This window comes from Cyprinodon variegatus, unplaced genomic scaffold, assembly GCF_000732505.1.
Source record: "Cyprinodon variegatus isolate N-32 unplaced genomic scaffold, C_variegatus-1.0 Scaffold2022, whole genome shotgun sequence".
Classification (NCBI taxonomy): domain Eukaryota; kingdom Metazoa; phylum Chordata; class Actinopteri; order Cyprinodontiformes; family Cyprinodontidae; genus Cyprinodon; species Cyprinodon variegatus.
In genome coordinates, this window is record NW_015152475.1 from 42,875 (window position 1) to 43,114 (window position 240).

A 240-nucleotide genomic window follows, 5' to 3' on the forward strand; every position below is an offset into this window, starting at 1 on the left:
CCTTTGTATACAATCTAGCTCACATTTCTCCCCATATTAACTCAGAATTTGTAAATTTCACTCTGGTTAAATATAATTAATTAGTGCAGGGTTTTCAACCTTTTTTGAGCCAAGGCACATTTCTTTCATTAAAAAAAATCCTGCGGCACACCACCAGCTAAAAACGTGAAAAAAAGCTTATGTTAACAATATAAGTGTTGTGTTATTAATATAAGCTTTTTGTTTAACATTGAAGAATGA